The sequence below is a fragment of the Dermacentor silvarum genome, chromosome 6 (genome assembly GCF_013339745.2).
Source record: "Dermacentor silvarum isolate Dsil-2018 chromosome 6, BIME_Dsil_1.4, whole genome shotgun sequence".
Lineage (NCBI taxonomy): Eukaryota > Metazoa > Arthropoda > Arachnida > Ixodida > Ixodidae > Dermacentor > Dermacentor silvarum.
Window position 1 is genome coordinate 113,730,469 of NC_051159.1, and position 25,141 is coordinate 113,755,609.

Consider the following 25,141-nt stretch of genomic DNA (forward strand, 5'->3'; position numbering starts at 1 on the left):
AAAAAAAAAAACACTTGTATACCGTGGCTTTGAGCGCATGTTAAAGAACCCCAGGAGGTCAAAGTAAAGTCGGAACTGTGCACCTACGACGTTATGCTCATAAACCACCACGCAGTTTCGGGACGTTAAACGCGCAGACGGTTTACTAGAGCCCACGCCGGGCTCTGAAGAGCCGGGTGAACCTCAATTGATGTGGCTAACAGTGATTTTTCGATTCCGACTCAACTTGTCGACTACGCTTTCTTATTGCGCTCATTATTGCATCTGCAGGGGCTCCCCGGGGCAAAGGTTTCGCGTATTTTCACCGGCGGCAAACAAACACTTAAATTTAGCGTGCCTCTTGAAAGCACGTTTCATGATTTTCTGTGATCCGTTACACTGAACGTGAACAGATTGGCCGACTGATTGATCGGTTTGACTGACATGCTCCGGTGAAAGGGGAGCAGAAGGAGAACACTCAGGAGGGCTGCGCATGCAGGCCGTGGGAAAGAGCCCATACGGGCTGTATGAGGCCGCGGGTGGAGTATTTGCATACTCATTGCTAGTATATGATATGCGAGCGTACAGTCAAAGTAACTGCGTCACACCTCATCAAAAAAAAAAAAAGCACGGCCTTCGAGGTGCCGACCGATTTCGGAGTTCATGGGAAGAGCAGCAACGCTTAGCTTCTTCTGAAGTACAAGCAGGGCTAGCGGTGTCGGAGGCACTCGGAAGTTGAAGCGAGGGAGATGAACTTGCAGACGAAGCGTGAGGAGGTGGGAGGAGCTGCCGCCAAATGTTTCCTCATCTTTCGACAACGGTGCCGGAGACACAGCTTCCCAGTTAAGGCACGTATGACGTGCCTATAGCTGTTTGCACAAGCCGACTTTCATTACGTTACGAGAGAGGTCGAAGTACGCCTAACTGCTAGCAAAATGCAGATGAAGGAAGACCCCGTTAATCGCTCGCTGTCATAGATAGACGCGAGTAAATGAAGAAACCTCACTCTATTTTTGCGCCTTTTGTATTCAACGCCACCAACACTGACTCCCAATCGGGGCCAAGCACTAATGGAACCGTCCGTCGGAACCACGGCTCCCACTTTCCCAACTCAATCCTCGCCGTTCGCTTTCCGAGTGACGAGAGAGCGTTGCACTCCATTTTCTTTTTATTTCGCGGGACTGATTCTGAGCCGATTGAGAGGAAAGAAGAGGACCAAGGGGTTGCATGAGGAGTAGGGGGGGGGGGGGGGGTGTCGAACGGGACGGCGTCGCAGGTGCACGGCGAGTCCATGGAACTTCCCGCTCATTCCCGCGTCACGCAATGCGGCTAAAGAAGCTTCGCGAGGAACCAACGCCTTTTTCCCCTCCGGCGCACGCGAACGAAGGAGCGGGACGGACAAGGAAGGGCTGAGGCGCATCTCGTGGGATGTGGGGGGAGGCACATTTCCGGAGGCCAGGCACGGACGGATCGAGACGAGAGAAGCGACCACTCACGCGCAGTAGCGCCATTGATCTTTGGCCGATGCAAGCCGGCGCCCTGTATATAGGCACCCCGGGCAAGCCATAGCCCTAGCCGAGCCGAGCCGGTCCCGTTCAGGCAAAAGTGGACCGTTACGGAGACGGCAGGGAGGGCGGATGCGTGGATGGGTGTGTAGCGCGGATCGGCGGGACGGATTGGAGCCCCGAATGGATTACGGCCGCGGTACTCGTTGACGTTGAGCCGCTTGAGTCGTGGGGCAGCGCGATCGTCCTCTATAGTACGCGGCTAATGGTTTCCTCCTGGCGGTGAGAAAAAAAGAAGGTGGTCTCATCTCTATAACACGGCTGCGCAGATGTGCAGAGAATCGCGTGCCACCATCGACTCCCACCTCTTCGGACCGCTGTAGCGATGTATGCGTGCCAAGCGTATTTTACATCGAGGTATCTTTGCCGAGAACGCGCTTCGAACCGGCCTTACGATGACGATATATTGCGTTCTGTCCCGCACACAGAAATAAGGGTTAAGCATGACACTGACTGGATTGGATGGTGTGCGTGTGTTAGATTGTGTGTGCGTCACTGTGTTCTTGTAAGAGCGCGGATGGGTTTTCGCACGTGTTTGTGATCCACCATTAAAAATTCTGGCCACAACTCTAATCGTGATGTTTAGAAAAGTAAGGCTTAAGAGAAAAGAAACGGTATTTAAGCTGTACCGATTGCGCTGCAAAGCAGCAACCTTTCCGCGCGGCCACTGCTTTTCTTAAGGGCGATGTGCAACCCGCTCATCCAAAGCAGTCTTCACGGACATAGATAATTGCTGCTCGTTCTCACAGTTACAGGTTGCAGGCCTTGGAATAGAGTTTTTTAACGAATAGTCTCATGTCCTTGAGATTATTGGCCATCGATCATGTCAAACCAGAACAGCCGTATAAGCCAACTCGCCATACTCCCACAGTTCACGATGAATCCTGCATCATACGAAAACTTACCAAGGAGAATGATCAGGCAATCTCGCCGTCGCCCTCCACGAATCAGTAAAACTTAAACCTCCGAATCAAGGGAGAAGATGTTCCTGCCTAAACGTGCACAAGCACACATGGAGTGTCATAAATCTTTATCAAAAAATTCAGAGCCCTTCCACTACTGTGAACATGGAAGCCAGCGAAGCTGTGATTATGGTGGGTCTGCTGTAGTGAATATTGCTATAGTGAATTTATATATTATAATTATTGACTATATTGAGCGTCTTCGGTATGTTCGTCAAAGAGCAAGGACACCGGCGTCTTGTTTTCGCCCGGCGCGATGTTTAAGTAGTGCGTTTGCTGGGCCGAGCCCGCCCCATCGTCATAGACTAGCGTACGAGCCACAGCGTTCATAGTCCCAGCACAGTGCATGGCATCGTCAGGATCCTGGAAAATGTGGTTAAACGAGCGTCCGTCCCATAGCGATCGAGTCCAAAGGGCAACTGCTGATAACAGCGCTAGCGCGATCTCTACGTCACGAGACAAATGGGCGCTACGATTGGTGGGACGTGCCGCCGCCGAGTATCGCGACACTTGTGAAAGAGGCATCGGTGGTGGCGAGAGGTATAACAATGGGCCATCCTATCATCCGTTTTGACACCTGCGCTAAAGCACAGCTGGCGGAAAACCGCCACATACGTGGAGCCAAACCACCACGCACATGAAGCCGAAAATTGTTGAGCTACATCCGGTCTATCTACTTCCGGTCGGTTGCCGGACGCGACCTCCTGGAACCTAGCCTATAACAGCTTCGCTGTAAAAGGACAGCAACGTGAAAGCATCCAAAAGGTTTGAGTATGAGATCTAAGAATGAAGCGCATCGCGAAGTGCGATTTATGCAAGCAAAGGTATACACAACCACATTCGTATACATATATCCGCAACAGGCAGCATCTTTATGGTTCCGGGCTACGAATTCATACTCCTCCCCGCTATATGACTCGTTGCGCAAACACACTTCCCCCCCATAACTGCAGAGCGCACAATTCTTGTATGCCTAGGGCTGCTGACCTCACAGATGCTTTGCCGAATCCACTATACATGGAATGCAGGAGCTCATAGAGCCTGCTTGCATATATCGTCGTTGTGCGATGTCTCGCACGTGGTGTATTACTCTCGCTCGCGTTTTCTTCTTCGTACAAATACAACAATCATGCTTTGCGGCACAGGGGTGCCAGTAGCGTCGGTAACAGTCGTTGTCCACGAAAGGAGGCTGGAAAAAAGGCGTGCGCCATTCGAATCACGCGTCCGTTTACAAGCGCGCGCTGCCGGTGGCCCCCGCAGGCACGCGGGGAAATTCAAACGCCCAAGAAAACGCGACGGTGCTTTCGAAATAATTTTGTAGCCATCCCATTTCCTTCGAAGCCACTTTCTTTGTATATTGATTGCTCGTTTGCTTTTGTGTTAGGTTCTGCGCATTATTTTCGTTATTGGTTTCTTCGCGCAACGCAGTCGGCTTTTAGATTCGAGACACGTGGCTCGAGAGGCCGTGGAAACCGATTTTCCGCGGCGCCCGGCGAACGAAACAAGACGCAGGGGCGAGGAGTTTACATAACGGCAATCCCTGCTACACACAGAGCACGTACGGCAAACCATGCCGTTAGATGGAACATCCCGGTCTGTTCAATACAAGAAAACGAAAAAAAAGGAACAAAATATTTAAAAAGGAAACAAGGCTTGTTCGGATAACGCGAAACGTGCGACTTGCGCAACTGCTTTTTGGCAATTAACGAAACAGTTTCTCGCTAGCCACGACGACGTTGTGCGGTCGAACGAACAAGCTTGTTTCTTTAGAGCCGACTCTTATATATATACGCGCAACGCGAAGCCATTTGAGGACAAAAGTCATTTCAGACAAGTGCTTCGTGAGATTGCGTATGAGGTAACATCAATTTCGCTTCGTTAATTTACATGGCCATTCATAATTTCAACCGTAGTTTCACTATCACGTACACTAACCACAGGGTCTGCGACGGACGTGCCTGAGCTATAGCTCTCGATTCAAAGAATGCTTCTCTGGCAGACTTGAGAAATCTCGAGTATGTATATACCGTTCGTGTTCTTCTTCTGCCGTGGCCGCGCATGGTGTCAAAAGTTCATGGCGCGCACAGCCGTCGAATATACTGAATTTTCGCGTAGCCAGTTCCCAGCAGTTTACGTGCGACCAACACAGTATTCCATTTATTTGGCGGCTGCGTGGGCGAACTGGGTGCGGAAATTGGGAGCATTGGCGAAACCTGAGACTTGCAAACTATTGAAGCGTACAGTGTAGTAGAACGCTACATTGCGGTGCATCAAGTTAACCTTGATGAAGCTCACGCTTGCCGCGCCGTCCTCTCTTTCTTTCTCCTTCCCCCTCACACACACGTGCGCGCGCGCGATGCCAAATGAATGTGACTTAAAAAGCAAACAAGCAAAAAGGAAACCTCACGGGTGGCTACGAAATTGGCTGAATCGATGGTTTGCAGCCTGAATATCGAGGCGCACTGCCGAACGGTAGCACCTCTTCACAGGCCCGCAGAAAGGTTCAGTGCCTCACCGACGGCTGGCGGGCGTTTGCAGTGCGGTACGAGCTGCGTATGCTGCCGCTCCCAACAAAAACAAACCACCTGCGGCCATCAATCACGGAGAAACTGCATTCTCTGCTCTCTCTCTCTCTCTTCCTCCTCCTTCGACGAGGAAGCCTTTCAATAATCGAGCGAAGGGGGGAAAATAAAAATAAAACAAAGGACCGACAAGCATATACACAGCGAGGAGGTAAGGGCGTGTCAAATTCTGCTGCGCAACGCGCAATGCGAGCGGGTGCACCGACCGGCCGGCGGCGAACGATTACATGCGAGCGCATTTCCTGCCGTGCAGCGTCAGTACGGTACTGACACTAAACAGCGACTGCTGCGTGTTTTTCCTCGTTCCATAAGTGCATCGCAGAGAAGCCCATGCATGAAGCAAGAACGAATTGGGCTTTTTTATTTTTTTATTCTTTCTTTTATGATTCCTTGTTGCCCTTGCGGCGGTTTAGAGAGTGATAAGAAAACGCAGAATACTGAATGCGCGCGTTTATGCTCGTATAAGCACGCATACGCCGCAGTTTTATTTACACCGCAATCAGCAAAAAAAAAAAAAAAAGACGGCCAGATTTTGAAACGCTTCCGCTCGTCGAGTGAGCGCCATACGGTTCTATTTTACTGAGCTTCATTTTTATTTTTGTCAAGCTTCTTTCCGGGCCGGCTTTACATAATTTTCGTTCAGTGCCTCTGTCTACAACGTCTGCCTCTCAGTTTAGCTTTTATTGTTTGTTTGTCCGTTATATATCTATATATATATATATATATATATATATATATATATATATATATATATATATATATATATATCAGTAGTAATCACACTTTTCTTACTGCTCTCATACCTCCTTTCAAATTATCCACCTCCTGCCCCCCTCCACGCGTGCGCGCACACACACACACACACACACACACACACACACACACACACACACACACACACACACACACACACACACACACACACACACACACACACACACACACACACACACACACACACACACACACACACACACACACACACACACACACACACGTTGCAAATATCGAGCAGGCAGCGTGTGGTTCTTCTGTTTACCTCCGCATGGCGGGTTTCGTGGCACGCTTGCGCTTACTGTTGTATTCATTGCACTCGGTGTAGCTATATAGTAGCGCTCGTAATCGTATGCGAGCACGCTTGATTCGTTCTGGAGATATGCACGATGCGGAGCACTGCTTTCTTGGTGTATCGCAGCCCCGGTAAATTGCAGGGCAGAAAAGAAAAGAAACGTTATGCAGATTCAGCGCATACGTTCGAATCTATGTGAAGTGATGTTTTCGTGAAGCGGTTTATGTTAAATGCTATACAAATGGCGGCGATGCGTGTGTAATCGTGTTTCCTTTCATCACATGCAACGCGCAACATATAGCAGTGCTTATGTTTATGCACCACAGAGGTCACAACTATATGCAATATTTATATTTCAAACGCGTACCACGTTTGCAATATCCCCTCCAAAGAGCAAGTCAAAGCGCCATCGAAAGCACTTTAAACCAACATTTTGTAATGATATTTACGCAATACATTGTTATTCACAAGCTATGCCAGTATGCAAAGGGCGGGGTAAGAAAAGATAGCTTTGCTTCAAAAACTGCACTGGGGACATGACGAGATTACGGATACGTTGAATCTTTGGAACACTTTCTCCTCTACGACCCATGGAAGGCTTCTGAAAGGATGATCCTACTTAAAACTGCCCATTTTGATGAATTCGCCTTATGTATCTCTACTCGTGTTATAATCCATATTGATACGAACGGCCTGGTTCGAGCATGGAAGGAGGTGCATGTGCTTATGGTGTGTGACTGCACAACCACATTGTTCTCAAAGAAAAGTTCACATGCTAGGGCTCTAGCTTTTTTTCAAACTACTAATGTAGTTTTTTTTTTCTTTCCCTTATCTCTCTTGCAGCTCCGTCACGGATCGGCCTGCCTGCTCACTTTGAAAATGTATTTCTGTTGCTCTAGTACATATACATACTACCAGTAGCTAGCGGGAAAATGGCCGTAAGTAAAACGAGAATCTGACAGCTTCTTACGCTATATGTATTACACTGCATGGTAGGCTGAGCGCATTCGCAAACATTTATATATACATATACTGCAATCACTGAGCTGACTGTAAAACTTCACATGTGAGCTCACTATCATGGATACAAAGTCAGGTTTACCTAAAGCAGCAAGAAGAGAGAGAGAGACGGCAGGAAGATAAAATATTTGTTTGCATATTAGACGACAACGCAGAACGCAGGAATACAGGCCACGTAAATGCCGCCTATCCCCCCACGCGCATCAGAAATAAATATAAGGGGTAAGAAATGGGTAAAAAGTAAAGCAAGTCAGCGGACAGCAAAAGCGAACTAGTGGACGAGGTCAGAAAGGAGGAAAGGCAAGGAAGCGAACAAGAAAGCTATAGCTGAGATATGCGTGCTATCTGTAACCGGAAATTCCGTTCAATGCAAATCAAGGCGTGGAACGTTTCCAGTAGCTGTAAATATAATTCCGGCCAAGAGCGTATACTTAATCTCAGTTACATCGAAGTCCACGCTGTTACAAAGCCACACGCGACCTTCCATCTATAAGCAGTGCAAACGTAACGGATAGCCTCTCTCTCTCTCTATATATATATATATATATATACGCTTGCATATTTTAAGCTTGCGTCATACATATCCCGTCCACTCCTTCAACCAAGAGCGGAACTGCAACGAGGCAGGCGGCATTAACAAGGCCACTCGAGACAGACACCAAGCTACTTCCAAGAAATCCCGGCACCGGCTGGCTGACTGTGTATACAGTTACGCGGACACTTTACGGCGTCTCGGAAATAGTTACTGCCGGAATAACTTGATTTCCTTCCGCGCGCAGACAAGTATAGTTACAGAAAGGGCCAATCATCGGGCACATTTGTTTGTTTTACTCGGCCACTCGGCGATCTCCCCCTTTTTTATAGCCACCACCAGCAGTCCTGTTTCGGATAGCAGCGGTATAGCCGTGATGGCCGACCGTAAAAGGAACGATAGCGGTGTCGGCGTTCTCATACACTTGGCGCTCATCCCCAACGTGAAACCTGAGTCACTGGTAGACGAAATGGCCACAAAACCTGTATATACGGCGTGCGTCTCGTGGCTGAGGAGACGAAGTAATCTTTACTAAAGAGTGCAGGTTATAAGATTATTTGTTGCGCTATAGCAAAATTGTATTCCGCGTGTCTGTCTTCTTCAAATACACATTACATCGGAACCATTGAACTTCTAATTTCTATAGAGTTTCTATGACATAAGAATTCAAGAAATGCCAAGCTCACGCGACCGCCTTACCAAACGACTTTCTCTAGCAAATAATCAATTAGGGAATTACGTGCCAAAACCACGGTCTGATTATGAGACACGCCGTAGAAGTCTACTCTGGGTTAATTTTGACCAACTGGGGTTCCTTAACGTGTACTTAAATCCAAGTACGCGGGCGTTTTTTTGACTGCATTTCGCCCCGATCGAAATGCGGCAAGATTTTATTTTGCCAGTTACCAAAGGAAATCAGTGGTGGAGATTTTCACTAAAGTCTATATATATATCGAGAGAGTAAGTGATAATGTTTATAGATTCCCGGTACTCGTATGGTGAGAAAGAATACACGTACTTTAAAACATTTTGCCACCCTTTTGAGCTCCCAACATGTCCCCCCATTATAATAATCCACATGTAGCCTCTCTCGAAAACAGAGGCGCTTTCCTTTTGAAGTCAAGGCGCCTGTACGGCATGTTCGCGCGTGGACAATGCACGCGTGGTTGGATGCGTCTGGCGCATGCAGTGTAGAAAGCATTACCAAGCTAGAAGCAAGAGTTGTATGACCCATCTGGAAGGACCTGCATAAAGCTTCGTGCCTCAGGCGTTAAGCAAGAAGAGCAAGGCGTGATCGGTGGAAGCCACTGGCCAGCAGCTCAGTCCTAGCACAGTTCTGGCCAGCACAGTTCTGCGATCAATTTCGTTCTTCTCAAAACCACAAATAACAATAATCGATTTCAAGCGTTTTTAAAATAAGTAGAGCATTGGTAGCAGTATAGATGCTGACGAGCCTGTGACGATCTAAGCCAATCGTTTAGCACTGGCGCGATTGGTTACTTATTAATTGTGGGCCGGACGTCCATACGTTGAAAAATGAGTGTTATAATGTCAATATTTTCGAATCCAATCGAATAGGAATATCGAAGAAAAGATTATCTTCGAATATCGAATCGAATACGGAATATCGATTTCTAAGCGAAGTGAATTATGAGTTGAGTCTGGGAACAAAAAATGCTCATTTACATTATTTAGTACATCTACTGCCGTTTAAAACTGAACATCATGTTAACTGTGAAGTTCGTAAATCAGAATCAAAGGAAAAGTAATCGCATCTTGTGTGCAATGGCAACGACAGTAACGAAACGACGGAAGGTCACGTGCCCAGATGCACGCAGTCTAGAGTGTGTAATGCTTGTCGAAGGAGCTAATTGCAATACTAAAACGCTGCACATTACTTTGAAAATATTTCAAACGCGGACAGCTTGACCAAATAAGAGATTGCTTTGCCTAAATCAAGACGACGAACTGGTAAGCTGCCTAAAGCGAGAAATGCTCATTTAACGATTAGAGACTACTGTGTATAAGTGGTATGGACGTTAGATAAACAGCGATAAAGTGCCCCAGAAAGGCTGGCCAACATTTCTATGGGTGGACCTATCTTGTCAAAGGCGTTTGACAAAGATAGGTCCACTTGCTCAAACGTTGCCCAGCCTTTTTGAGGTACTTTATCCCTATTCGGGCACCTAATGCTATACCACAGTGTGATACTCCATCTGTCAGCCCCCTTCTTGATTTCGTATTTTGCTTAAGTGATATTCCCCAAGCGTTCGCTCAAGAACTGGTCCGTCTGCGACAACAACCGCGGTTCACCTGTAGTAGTCGCGTCGATCTTTCTACTTGAAGACTACGACAGCTGTTTTTGCCCCTTCTATTGTTTCAACAAAAGCAATATTTGATGGCTTCGAATAGTTAATTTTCGAATCGAACGCGAATCGAATAGTAAAGACTCGTATTCGAGTTGTAATTGAAGTTTCGAATATTCGCGCAGCCCTACTTTAAGTGATGCCCGGGAATATTGTCCGGCGTTTTGGTCTAAGGTTAGGTGCCAAAAGTACATTCTGCTCTAGCGAGTGGGAAAAACTTCACAGTATTAACCAGTTCCGAATGTCCTCCTTTGTAAATATGTGTTGCACTTTGTAAACTTACGTGTATAAAGCTGTACGATACATATTCGCAACTTTAAGCCATCCGCACTCTCTACCAGTCGCAGTCGCCTAATAACTGAAACGAGACGGGCGCAACCATGGTGCAAAAATAGTGCCAATTCTGTCTTCGTACGGTCTCTGACTGGACGGGCTGCAACGCGTCGACGATGCAACAGACAAGAAGCAGAAAGACTAAATGACCAACGTTTACTCAGGGTATCTGTGACTTAAGCATAAAAAAAACAAAACATCCATGCGTAAACTAAGTAGTTTGTAAGATGTCTCTATAGATTGCCCTGTGCTGTGTAAATCTATACCGATGAGGGTTGGCCGGAGTGCTACAAGGCAAGAACACTAGAAGGGACCACTGTTTGGACATCAAAGTCCTCGGCGAAAGCTAAATGGATGCCACGCTACGCTTTTCGGGGAATCGAGAGTTCAAGTTTCCGGCATGCACACCGTCTTCGACCCGGCACGCATCAAATACGTTAGTCACTACACGAGGATAAATCTTTCCCGGTTGCCGCGAACATGTCTTCTCTCCGGTGGCTCTAAATAAAGCCTCTCACTTGGCCTCAAAGTGCGGGTGAAACAAGAAACTTGTGTTTCGTTCTCGGTTCACATCAACAGAGTATCTGGAGCATGACGCATGCGCGGCCCTCGCCTGGAGGGTTGGAGGGTCACCAGAGGCGTGCAGAGCGTTTCGCTGCAAAAACGACAAAGCCATACGGATTCAAAAGTGCGGGTGAAACAAGGAACTGTGTTTCGTTGTCGTTCCACGTCAGCAAAGTTTCTGGAGCATGACGCATGCGCGGTTCTCACCTGGATGGTTTGAGTGTCTCCAGAGGAGTGCAGAGCGTTTCGCTGCAGAAGCGGCGAAGCCATACGGACGCACCATACCGCTCAGCTCAATGGATTCAGCCAGTGCCAGGGCAGCGATCGAGCAGCGTCGCCGCTTGGCGGCCACTGACTGAACCATGGATATATATAGTGTAGATTGCGCCGCGCGTCATCTGCTATGCATCTTACGTGTTTGCATGTGCGAGTACGGTGTGCATATCTTTAAAAATACCATTTATTCCGTGGTTGTAGCAGGGCCGTAACAGCTGGTCTGCAATTTTTTTGGCGATGTACAGGTACATTTAGCTTTCACTGTCTTAAGATCATGTGACTGCCCATGTCGAGAGCGCGATGAGCGACCGTCGCTTAAAGTCCTTTACCGTCGCTACGCTCCGTGCGCCACAATCCTACCAGTTTTATTGTCGCTTTGTCTTTCGATTAAGCCACAAAAAGCATTTTCTCTCCTTAAAAAAATAAAAGTCAAGTGGTTGCAGCGATACGTGAATGCCAACTAGCCTCGACGTGTTGATCACTCCACAATCTATGTGATACCACGCAGCATGAACGAGGTGGCGTGAATATCACTCAGCAAAAAAGATTAAAAAAATTGTTAGCTAGCACTGATTATCGCGTCATACGCTTTATATTACGATAACTTTATCCACTGCGATAATTCCAAAGCTCTCGCTTAGTATGGTGACGTGGCGGCCTGAGGTGTTCTTTAATATGTGGTTCTGGTTCCACGAGTTTTTGTTTTGTTTTTCTTTCATTGCCTCGCTAGTAAATCGTGGGCTGTTGTGCTTTCACTCGCGGCTATATATACAAAAGCAAAGCGAAAGTAGGGTGATAGTGAGGATCATGTGTGACAGCAGTCTCTATAGACGCAGGACGTCATAACACCGAGTTGAAAGACGGTAACTATAATCTAATTTCGGTCTTCAGTGTAGAGTTGTTAACTGGACGGAAAATAGAGGCCATTGTGAGCTGAAATAAAACAACCTAACGATTTTAGCCGCACAAATAATTACAGCTTCGCGAGTAACCACGGAAGGGCAGCTTTGTGCTTAAATTATAAGCGTTTTTATAGTTACTGCGATAAACATATACTCGTCGGAAACAACCAGGCGATCCTGTGTATGCTACCGTACTGTCACTCACAGTTACCTAGCTCGTTTAATTGCCCTGATTAGATGGTTTAATTTCGCGGGGAATTAAAAGAAAAGAGGAAACTGAGATGTATCCTTAAAATTGGCGATGTAAACTGCACACTTTAATTTAGTTGTACAGGGATGCTGACTTCTTTACAGCCAGTGCAAGATTCGCAGAGAATGCGGTAACAATTAAGCTGCACAAGAATTTTAACAGAGTAGGCGGAACGCCAGCGAAGCGTACACAAAAAGCCCCAAGCAAGTGTCACACGGCGTCACACGGCGGTGTCACACCGGTGTACGCCGGCGTCACACGGCGGCGGCCGGCGGTATAGAGAACAATGCGCCGCCAGTTCACGCTCGCTCGGCGCCGCAAGACCGAGCATGCAAGGGTGCCTCGATGCTAGGGTGCCTCGAGCGGCGCTGGCATCGAGGGGCCCTAGAGCATGCTAAAGCCTTTTAGAGCATGCCAGACTGCAGCGCCGTCGGCGGAAGTGGCGGTAGATGCAAGAGGCAAACAAACTATGGCCTCCGAGACGGCACAACGCGCAATGTGAGCGAGCTCGGAGGCCATTTACAAAGCGAACTTCCGGCGTTGCCGTCCGCGAGTGCCTCGTCCGCGTCATAAGCAGCCGTTCACTCGCGCCCGTTCCGGCCATTGCAAATGGTGCAGCTTTGTACGGTATCATTGATAATGATGTATTCTTTCCAGACAGGGATATGCAAGGAACGCTGAAGTGCACACCTAATGTCCGTCCACGTTACCGGCACGGCAACTCGCCGCACGCCGTTTTGCCGTTCGCGGGTCGCCTTTCGGCGGCCGTTTCGCTCGCGAGCGGCGAGATTTCTTTGCCGTAGACAGGATGAGACCGGGACCCATTTGTGCGGCAGCCGTACAGCGAAGTGGCCAATCAGTGACTGAGGAGTGGTCACTCTGGCACCGACGGCACCTCACCGCCGCTGATCTTTCGGCAGCGCCGATATCGTCGCTAGGCCTTCTCCGGCTCACTCGAAAGCTAAAGCTGACGGCGCTTCGGAATGAATCACCGACACTCACAATCCGCAATGTTTTCTCATCATTGTTGTCGCTCTTCGCAATAAATATACACAAAGAAGAAAATGCGCTGATATTAGCGGCACCATCGGCTGCGATGCGGGCACAACCGAGCCGGTCGTCTGCCGTCGGTAGCCGTGCACTGCAGCTACGCTCGACAAGTATCGGAGTTCTCGTTCGTGTTTAACGTTCGACAGTGGATATCGTTTTTCATACAATGCACAATTTACGTGTCACGTTATCTAGCCGATAGTATTTTGCTAGGTACAGAAGCTGCTGGTGATGCTATCCATGCTATATCACTCGTGCGACGTTTTTCAGTACAGACAACCAGCAATACACTCATATATGTTTGCACTAGAGCTACGGACAATTTTTATGAAGTTTTATAACTACAAGAAATACTTATAAAGTAAAAACAATTGTTCTGCTAGTGCAGCATTTTGCAAAACTGGCCGGCTAAATTCGGGGCCATGAATCTGGTCACATTGCGCCACGCTTCAAAATACGTCGAAGCCGAGAGTCTCCTGTGGTTGAGAGCTGTCAATAAACCTCGTTGAGCGTCCACACCGCGTGCCGCCGGCCGGCGCCGACGCCGAAAATGCGTCGAAAATTGGTTCCTTGTGGTTGGGCGTTTAAGTTGCACTAGCACTTAACGAGCTCTAGGTTTGTTAAGTGCTAGCACTTAACAAGCCTATAGAGCTCGTTAAGCGCTAGTGCACGAGGTCCGCACTGGCGTGGCACTACCACCGGACTAGAGTGTACTAGAATATTTCTAGTACACTCTAACCGGACGTAGTGGCGCGCTGGCATGGGCATGAAGAATGGGAAAAAGTGCCAGAAGACGCTATGGCACGCTTGCTATATATGCAGACGAATTAGTTCATGCACGTGGTGTTCAAGCACTGACAAGTGTGCGTGATAGCTTACTTATCATGCACCGTAATTTTTATTTATAGGCTCACCTTACTAACGATATCGAACTGCTGTGGCTGTGGTCCAGAGGCAAGGACCACAAGAAGAAAAAAAAAGGAAAGAAAGTGCCAGATATCGGGACACGGACAGACCAACCGCACAGACTACGAATAGTTAACCATGGACAATAAATTCCACGGACCACTTATGCAGCTTCTCCACGAAGATGCACTGCACGCATTTATTTAACAAGAATGTGCCGTATGGCAAACCATGCGATTAAGAAAAAAAAAAAAAAAAGAAAAGCATCTACTGAAAGATGCTATCGCGCTTTCAATTCTTGTCTCATTAACATGTCCTTGGGCTCTTACGCATACTTCCCAGAACATTTTATCGTGTGCAATAACTACGAAATTGCAACTTAACTACAACTTTCAAAATTTTGCAAATTACAGGGAACAGTGAGCTCACCCACTCCTGACCCAGTGGCAGGGATCTGGTGTACAGCGTCGCACGTTGGCTGCTCGTTGGAAGAGTGTCCACGTCCCCTGCCTTTCGCGATGAATGGCTGAAACGTGAGAGGATGACACACCATTGGTTAATGAACAAAGAACGCGGCATTAAAGAGAGAGAGAAAGAAAAACAAAGCAATAAAAACAATAACGAGAAAGAAGAGCTACAGTAGAACCTGAATATAACGAGCCCAGATAAAGCGAATTATCCTATATAACGAACACGTGGAAATTACTGACCGACACTCAAGTAAGTAACTCGCTCAGCGTACAGAAGCAGCGTACAGAAGAACTTTTTTTACAGCGAAACTGTTAGCATCTCGGTGGTCGACATTTTTCGTGTCCGCGTCCGTGAGCAAAAATGTGGGCCAATCCCGGCGGCTGTGGCTCGTACCCCCGTCAGGCAGAGGCTTCAAGTACTCAGCAAAGTGAAGCGAAAAGTGCGTACATTCTTCGGAATTACTCATGCAACATACAGAACAGCATTCGTTTCAATAAATATATAACATGCACAGAACAAGCACTCCAATCACATAATTGATGATAGTGTGTTCCTGATAACGCCAAGCACGTATAGCGCTCCCCGCTTACGTTTCCCGGCAAAGATTACTGTTGCGCAAGCTGCCGCGGAGACGGCAGCGTGCGACGCGGGGAGTGGCGTATGTAGCGATTCGTATATAAAGCAACCAGCCTAGCAACTGCTTTCGTTGTTCTAACACCGTTATGGGTGCGCAACGCATAGTTACGACTCCCAAGGAACAGCGTGAATACGAGGAGCGGCAAAAGGAAAAACAAACAGCAGTACGACCATCGGTGGCATGCTGCCATTACTTCCATTACTGTAAATTATTACCATTACTACCATTACTCTAAAGCAATAAAGCATGGAATACACCCCTCAGCAGTTGTAGTGGTGGTTTTCAGCAGCGTCGCTGGATATCCACTTTCGGAGGGCCGGGATGACGAGTAAGTTCTTTTTATTTTTTATCATGCCCAGGCCGCACAAAAATTCCTCTTTACATACTACGCGCCGTCTTGTTTTCCATCAATGGGTTGCTTCCTTGCTTCTTTTAACCACACAAGGTAACAGTCCCGTACACGAAGAACGCATAACAAAAGTTCGCTTAAGTTCGTTATAAACAAGTTTGAGTTATGAAATTACCTGGTAGATCAAGCTAACAGATTAATGAAGCCAAGGAAAGCATTTGTTGTTGTCATTAACTCAAGTGCAGAAATGATTAGCTTTCATTGACTTCATATGGAAAGTTGAAATTATCTGTTGGCTTCAGATAGTTGGGACTAACAAAAATCGGGCCACTCGGTTCCCCTGCTTCTCGTTCACTGAGATATCAAACTATCGTTAGAGCATAAGCATCTTTGTTAAAAACAGTATCAACGGCAAATGCTCGTTCCATAAAGCTGTGACTTCAAGGACTTGCGATAAAGATTTCTGGTCCCTCTTTCACACGGTGCCATGACATCTGGCACGTGCACCCCTTCCCCCCTCCCCCACCCTCCCCCCCAAAAAGTGTTATATGGGGCCTGCACAACACCTCTCTTTCCCCCTCACTCTCTCCGTCCCCGGAAAAAAAAATTCTGGCTACGGCACTGTGTGGCGCCATCCGGCATTGCACTCGGCGACGAACTACGCCAGTTGCCTCCGAGGTTTTGATGCACACCTTTGCGTTTTCTCCGCCTCGTTTCTTTTTTTTTTGCCTCGTGATTGGACATCGAACACACGAGGCTTCGGACAAGAAGACACGAGCTAGTGCGTATGGTACGTAGGACTTTGCTCTGAGAAGTAAATGTTTCCGTGACAACCCATCTCGGAGGCACATCTGACAAAAGACTTCATGAACCAGTGGAAATTTTAGGTACAACTAAACTGATATCACAATTAAAGCGCAGAGGTAAGGATGTCATGACCAGACGAATTCTCGGTATATGAGATATCCAATACGCGGTGAGAAAGGAGTAGAAGGAGGGAAAAAGGGACGGAGTAAACATCGCTACGAATACAAGCTGAGATAAAGCACAACACAACTGCGGGTTGCTCACTTTCACTATACACTAGAAACCCGCGCCAGCGAGCGGGTTGCTTTTTGTGACAGCGACGTAAGGCGCTGCACGGTCCTGATTTTGGCCTTATAAAATGTTCCGGATGCCAAGAGATTATGTTGCACCTGCTATACCTTCATCCTCGTGAATTTTGACCTTAAGTAAATTTTGACCTTTAGTGAATTTCGTGAAACCGGGGCTGTATTACACTATTGCGTCCATAAACAAGTTGCATCAGCATACGGGCTTCGCGGCATGCTTTGCTACTTTACATGATCAGTGGCCCTATCGTTTCACAGATGATTCAAGTTGCGACGGCGCAGCGGTCGAGAGCTCAGGCCTAAACAGATTCTCAGCTGACGTCAGGAAGTGTGCCCGCCCAGCACCCGACAGCCACGCGTGACAGCACTACGTACGCATCAGCGAAGAGCGTTATGGAGTGGCTGCTTTGTAGGCAACAATGTTCAACTAGTTTAACATTCAAGAGTGCTTCTGAAAGACGAATGAGACGAATACAGCGATTAAGAAAAGTCAAAATAAGAAGAAATTATCGACACTACTCCATGGGTCACGCATTGTTGAAACGCAAATGTCACAATAAATATACACCGCAAGCCGCAATAAATATGCACCGCAATAAATATACACCGCAAGCGACAGTGTAATTTCGGCACCAGCACACGGCACAGAGACATGCTCTCGCCAGGATGGCATGAACTCTATCGAAGAGTTTATGAAACACGGTGCAACTCTAAGGTGCCGCCACGTAAGTTTAAAGCATATTTTAGACTAGCCGTTGAGGTCGTACAGTGTTGGCACAGGGCGTGTGCGGACGCTAGTTAAGTCATCGCAGGCATTGCACTTACTTTATGAAGTCGATGATCAAACTAAATCTCGTCCGGTCGGGAAGAATCATGGCGAAAAACAAAAGAGACGGTGACTAAGGTGAAAAAAAATTAATGTCCTGTCGTTTCGGCACCCAGAACCTCGTTGGGAGGGACCCTTGTTCACAATGAACGTTCAGTGAGGTTCATTGTGAACAATGCTCCCGTGTGGGGGCCTGAACGTCAAGCTCTGATTATATATATATATTTCACCTTGGTAGGCGTCTGTATTGCTTTTCGCTAGTACTCATTGGAATGTGACAATCACGTCAATTCAGTTCGCACAAGAAGTAGTTCGTGCAGACGACGGAGGGGGGGGGGGGGGGGGGGGGGGAGACACAGTGAGCTCGCACACGCACGCGGAGGGCCTGAGCAAGTCAAAGGCGTTAACATAGGCCAGTCGCTCTCAAGAATGACAACAGTGCCTTCACATCTAAGAAAGCATAGGGGAAACGAAAGCATGTGTGAAATAGATAATCGACGTACAATGTAATCTATTCTTAAAAGGAACGCTCTAATGTGCAGCTCTCACTTTCTGACGCTCTAGCTACAAGCGTCGACTGAAGCTATAGCGTCACAATGCACTGAAGAAGTGCGTAGAAAAGTTTCAAAGCCACCAACCACACAAGTCATCCGCTGCAAAATCGGTCGATTTTGCGCTCGCCAGAGGCGATGATTCACACGTACTCTACACACTGACGTGTTCTCTTCAACAGTTGGCCACACTGTATATCGAACAAGCCCGAAGAATGGTCATATTTTCCATGTATGGACTCTCCCCGAAACAGAAAAAGAAACAAGAAAAACTGGCGCACGTGACAATGAATGGCACTTCCAAAATACATGTTTTATCTTCCTTTCGAACGAGCCGCCGGCCCCAATCACTTGCTTACTTTTATAGAGCGCCTTTGATGTGCGCGTTATACGCGCTACATCAAAAGCGAGCGTTATCTCCTCAAATGGGCCACGTCACTACAAGAAGTCGCGGCTCTTATTTTACCTCGTCAAGTGTTTCATCCGCGCGGCGCAAGCAACGAGATCGAATATCCAGCCAGTGACGACCGGGAAAAGCGACACCCGTTCCAAACTACGCGAACACCCATTCTTTTGCGGCTGAGAATCAGAGGGAGGAAACGTAACGGTATACTACATATATAACAAAGCAAAGGGGTTAAAAAAAAAGAAGCATTCGTACGTGTCGACGACGTTCGAAAGGGGACAGCGCGAAAGAAATAACTGTCGCATATATCAGCCGTCGACGCAGAAAGCAAAGGAATCGACATGTCCGGCGACGCGGATTCATTGCAAATATGGTTTCTCAATATTGCCTCTAGATAGCGCAAAAAAAAAAAGATCAGATCGAGCCTATTACACGACAAAGAAGGGATAAGAACAAGGACGCATAATAAGGGACCCAGACGGGAGATAGGGTGACCCGGAGCAAATCAAAGTTCGTTCGCTTCGCTTCTGCTGGAGAGCTGCAGTGAGCGGGGAGATGAAAAGGTCGGCGCTTGAGGATAATTCTAACAACGAGAAAAATAAATGCTTGCGCATCGAAATGAAGGTTAGAGGGCGCTGGAATGAACAAAAAGAATAGAAGGAAGGTGCGATAACAATGAATGAAATCGATGAGCGAGCGATTTGGAAGCGGCTGCTCTTCCTGCAACATTGTACGCCGGGAGCGTACGTTTAGTTGTCCATTTCTGTCGTAGCTGTGTAAATGTTTTAGCCCTTCCCCTGGATGTTTGTAAGTGATTATTTTTTTAAAATTCGTATATTCCATAGCTTTCTCCAATTGTTCGTCCTTCGGCTGTACTTTCACGTGCCCATTGCACCGAGTGTTCTGGTGGGTCCACTATGCATTTGTATTTCGATTAGACGGATTCAATGTTTGTTGTGTGTGCGCGCTTTATTTTAATTTTCGTATTTCCTCATACAATTTATATTTGTTCACTTCACAATCAAATGTGCTGGAAGAGCAGGCAAGAATGTTGTCATAATTACCATCAAATAAATAAATAAATAAATAAATAAATAAATAAATAAATAAATAAATAAATAAATAAATAAATAAATAAATAAATAAATAAATAAATAAATAAATATGGTTTTTTTCCTTGCACAGAGGACACAGCAACAGATTAAGTGCATGCGTATCAGTCTATTCGCGGCCAGTTTTGTTTTATGAGGCGATTTATACCAGGGTTAAAGTTAGCTCCCTATTCATTTGACGTACAAAGGTCAACGCACTTGTCCACAAGGCGCTCCTGAGGGCCAAAGCAGCTACCAAAGCTTGAGTTCCAGGTCGAGAGAAATCAATGGAAACTGTAAATGTAGTCATGCAAGCTCACATACAGCCGATTTCGTGCCAGATGTCATCTTCAGATATCGCCAGCGCAGTCCTGAGTTCTAGAGAAGTGTGTTGAGCTCTGTACATGCTGATAGATTAAATTATTATGTCGTCTATGTTAGTATCCTCCCTGAAATTCTTTGCGTATAATAGTGACGAGTCGTTGACTAGCAATCGGTACCCCTTGAGCGAAAGAATTTGCTAATTCGGTCCTGGCACTCGACGCTGTTTTCGGACACGCATCGAGGTTAGCTTGGCTAGAAGTTAGAGGTTAACTTTTGACCAAATTTAAACTCGGTGAAACATTTGGCCTTCTTAGGACACCGGGAAAACATGCGTATAACAATTTCTAGCACTTATAATGTACTATCGACCAAAAAGTTTACGGACCAAGGGATCTGACAAAAAGCTGAATGTCTCCGCAGCCTCAAAACGCAGCCTGGTATTCCCATTTCCAGCCTCTACTGGTATATGCGAACGACATTGTGATGTACAGTTGTACTGGCTACTTTTAAAGGCTGTTCGGATATTTGGCGTTTTCTGAGATCTCGTGGTCCGTGAACTTTTTTGGTCGATAGTACAGTCGCGCTAACGGCTTTTCAGTAAAAGAAATAAACAATAAATGAATTATAAAAAAAAAGAAAACAAACCTGCGCAAACGTAGCACACAATGTTGGGAATTGCAGAGCAGACAAAATTCAGTCGCGATAGAAATGCGTTAGCATTGCGTCGCACCTCTTTCGTTTTCGAGATTAACAATTTCGACCAGACTTGAACGGTAATAAATTAAATGTATTTATAATTTTGTAATTTAACGATTACCTTGCTTACTCCGTAACGCTCGCTGCAATTCAATGACATTTTCAGAAACCAATTACACGTAACCAGCACGTAACCAGCACAGAGACAAGGTGTAACAAGCGACGCAACCTTCAGAACCTGAATTTGGCGACTACTCCAGTAGAACGACCCAGATGGTGGCACGCAGCAGCCTCGCAAAGTGACAAGTTTCGACAGGCAAACCTTGGGGCTCAGAATTTGTTTCCTCGTCTTGACGATCCACCAGATGTTGGCTAATCAGCAGAGCAGGTGCTGGTATGGTCCATAGCGAAAGCCACTCAGGATGATAATGCCATGAAACCCCATAAGGACGATTTTTTTCAGCTGTTGTGGCCCAACCGGGAGCGTCTTCTCCAAGCCCCATGCCACAGGAAGTGCTGCGCTTCATAAAGGACTCCGATGCTGAGTAACCACAATATTGTGCACAAGTTCCGTATACGTTGCAACACCACCCTACATACCAGCGCGCACATACGAGTGAACTGGCTAACCTCCTTCTCTTTCCCTCTGTTTTTCCAGGCATAGCAAGCTTTCAATGTCTTTACGACAAAAACGAGGGACTATGACCGACGGAATTTTTTCAGAGCAAGTGTTAGTGCAGATAAGCAGTGTATGATAAGCTGCAGAGGATGCACTGAAGGGGGCCATGGCGGCTCGTTCAATATATACATGTATACATTAATACATATAAGTGTATGTGCGTATCTGCACAGACACGTACACACACACACACACACACACACACACACACACACACACACACACACACACACACACACACACACACACACACACACACACACACACACACACACACACACACACACACACACACACACACACACACACACACACACACACACACACACACACACACACACACACACACACACACACACACACACACACTCCTAAGCTCTCCCGTCCCATGTCTACCTCTACCCCGTGACCGGCTTCCCTCAATTCACCCACACACATTTTTTTCCACTTTGACACTCCTAATGCTAACGCACTAAAATATAACAAAAGAAGTAGGAAGTGAGAGGGCAACAAAATTAAGAAAAAAAAAAAAGGGGGGGGGGGGCATGCCCAACATGAAGCGTTCCTGGTCTATATATGTCCGAAAACGCTGAGCCGAGCGCGCATCCTGAAGATCCTGACAGGCAGAGGACGAGTCTCGCACCCTCGCTTGTCACGGAGGGGGCGAACAAAGCGAAGCGGCGAAGCCCTGGCGAGTAGGTTTCTACACTGTCGCTTTTCGCAACGCAGCGGCAATGGCGCCCCGTTCGCTGTCGGTTTCTCCTTCGACGTGTCACTGCCAGGCGCTCTGCGCTAAACCTATACACTCACGACAGTTAGGTTTGCAGCTACGTTTACATGAATGCGACAACAGTGTGTCCCAGTCTCATGAGCGCACTGCGGTAATTGCTGTGCGACAGCGTTTGCATCCTCAATGCGACACGCCAGGGTTTACGCCTGACACGCCGTGTCGAACTGCCCTCGTTTGTCGCATAAATGCGTTTAGCCTTCCTGGCGCGTCACCGTTGTTTACACGAAAGCGATGAGCTGCAAATGCGATTCGATGCGCCACTTGTCGCATTCATGTAAACTCCGTTTGCGTGACACAGCGAGCGTCTCGGCGCGCTTGTCAATCCGTCCCACGCCCTATATGAAAAGGCTTTCTGGGAAGCCGTAATTTTGTTTTCGAAGTGAAAAAAAAAACTTTATTCTGTGCAAATGAACGAGAAGATGAAGAGAAGATAAAGGTGAAAATCAAAATAAAACTTCCAAGGCACTTTTTTTGTGATGTTCGAGAACCACTTGTCGCAAATTTAGTATGATCATCTGCTAGCGCAGATCTCGTGGAGATTAATACTCCTAAATGCCGAACACAACTCTGTGAGGAACGGGCAGGAATTGTTCCAAAACCATTTTCATGCCATGGGACACGTTTTTTTTTTTTTTTGTTTATTGCGATGAAGACTTGCCTTAGGGCATAATGTTTGGTATGTATTATGTGTGTGCTGGAAGACGTGTTTGTGTATGAATTCAAACAGTGTTTTATGGTATCTCTTGTGTTCCCAGCGATCATATCTAGTCGTGGCAGTGTAGCGGAGGCCAGCTTGTAGTAGGAGACGGGAGCATTCCGATTGTAAACCGGGTCAACTAGCCCATATAGTAAGTGCTACACATCCGCTTCCGTCCCTGGAAGATGACAGTATATACGAAGACGTATACACGCATCCAGGCTCAAAAAATGCAGCTCGGACGCCGTCTCTGCGAACTTATTTCTCTAAATTTCAGAAAAAGACACATGACCTGGAAAGATAAGTTTACAGAAGATATTTGGGCAAATTTGCTGGTACTCGAATTTCGCAGGGTTGTTCTGGCTTTTGTTCCTTTCAGTGCGGGTTATTCCTTGTAAAGCATTATGATTCCTACGCGAATGTTTGGACTAGAAAGGATGAATAAATGTATATAACATGAACTTAACGGGACAATAAGGAGAAAATTTAAGTTTATATCTAATAGTAAATCTCGCTTGTACAATTGCAGCTAGGATGGCCACACTTGGCCTGTGAGAAAGCTCTGTATGCCAGGAAAGGAACGCGCAGACACGAGATACACGAAAGACGGCACCCTTAGGCTTTTGCAGCTGCTCATCATGACGTCACAAATTTGGCAGCGTCTTCTAGGATCATATTCTCCGTTTGTCTATTAGAAAAAAAAAGTATGACCACACGAAATAGATATCCAGTCGGTGGTTTTTTACATGCCTGAGAGGCTTGTGGTAGACGTAAACAAATTCGGTTGTTTAATTCAGCTTCATGTACCAAGCGTGCAAAGCGGGGTGACGGTCAGCAGTGATTTTTCGCATGGAGACACAACAACTTGTTTCTGCGTGTGAATACAAAATAAGTCTGTACAAAGCTTTGTACGAATACATTGACTTTTTGTTCTATTTCGGATGTTCTTCTCTGCACAGCAAAATTTCCTGAATTACCACTTATAAGCCCAGATGACCAGCGCCAGCTAGGTCACATGACTTCCTGCAATGAGAAGGTCACCCACAAGGAAGGCTACCAAAGAACCTCATCTGCTCTCAATAAAGTTCACTCATCATCATCTACTTCTACGACCCTGTATATAGATGTGGCCGTGGCCGGCAAACTGAACTCTCGTCTATATAATTTCAGTATTACGACTCTGAGTCTGCATACACGTATTTTGTAATTCTGTCAAATGAATTTTCCAGACAAACGGCTGCACCACTTGGACTCCACGCTCCACCTCCGTATCCCAAGTGGACTCCGCACTGACTCTGCCTACACGAAGCCACCAAGCTTTGTCGGCTATGGCTGTGAGTGGCTTTTGCGAGCTCTTTTTATTTTCGCATCGGAACGGCCAACAACGCCTCGTGTGACAACTGTGGTCGCGAGGAGACCCTTCGACACGCTCTGTGCGGCTTCCCTCGTTACAGTGGACAAAGAAGATCGCTCACAAATGAGCTAGCTCGCTTTTATCAAAGACTATTGTCACAGCGAACCATTTTGGAAAGCAGATCTCATAAGTCACAGCAGCTGAGGGCGACGGAGGCACTCTTACAGCTTTTAAGGACAACGAGTACAAGCGGCTGTATCCTGAATTGGTGCTGGTTGTGCTACAAGTGATCTGGTGCTGTGATATAATCTGTGGTGACAGCAACAGGCTGTGATTGTGTGTCTATGCTCCCTTTCTGCGTCTTTCTCTCTCGCTCTACTTTCTCATATTCCTACGTACCCCGTTCCCACCTGTGGAGTAGCAAACAAGTTCTTGTTAAGCTTTCGCCCTACCTTTTGAATAAACATATTTGCTGTCTTTCAAAAAAAAGTGAGAAAGAAAGAAAGAAAGAAAGAAAGAAAAAAGAATAAAAGCGCCCCTTACAACTGTGTGAGATGTGTTGGGCCTTGCCTTCCCATTTCCGTAAAGAAAGATAATTATCAATGTCTGATTAATTACCTGTAGCGCCGTGGATATAACGTGACAGTAGCTCTTATTACAGAAAAAAGCGATTTACGCCTATCCTTCTTTTGTTCTTCTGCATTCGCTCTGCATTGTTGTTTGGAATTTAAAACCTTCTCGCACGGCGGTACTTAGAGCAACCGAGGCGTCACGAACGCAGGAGCGAATAAAGAAATAAAAC

The 25,141-nt window shown here is 46.8% G+C and overlaps 1 protein-coding gene across 1 annotated transcript in view; it reads right to left on the reverse strand.

The window, feature by feature from the left end:
• Window positions 1-25,141, reverse strand: part of LOC119455859 (protein draper-like) — a 224,578-nt gene that overhangs the window by 142,909 nt on the left and 56,528 nt on the right. The window contains exon 2 of the mRNA XM_049669377.1: window positions 14,786-14,882. The gene's annotated coding sequence lies outside the window, so the exon portion shown is untranslated. The remainder of the gene's footprint in view (window positions 1-14,785; window positions 14,883-25,141) is intronic.